Here is a 281-nt window from a genome sequence, read left to right as displayed (position 1 = left end):
TATACCAAAGCAATGTAGCGGGACGGCCTTTGGTTTAATTTTTTTTTTTCTCTCTCTTCCCTTCGTTGTTTTATTCACAAGGCGGAACATAAGCAGTCAAGGAAAACAAACCCAGACAGAAGGTGCAGGAATCCACCAACACCGAACACGTGCTTACTCCTCCGTTCCCGGAGGAGGGAAGGAGAAATAGCACAAAGGAAAGAAAAACATGAACAGGAAGTGTATAGAAAATACCTTCACACACACATATACCTCTTTTTTTCTGTCTGTCTATCTCTCCC

Source organism: Penaeus monodon, chromosome 23 (assembly GCF_015228065.2).
Source record: "Penaeus monodon isolate SGIC_2016 chromosome 23, NSTDA_Pmon_1, whole genome shotgun sequence".
NCBI classification, from domain to species: domain Eukaryota; kingdom Metazoa; phylum Arthropoda; class Malacostraca; order Decapoda; family Penaeidae; genus Penaeus; species Penaeus monodon.
Note: the sequence above shows the minus strand (reverse complement) of the source record.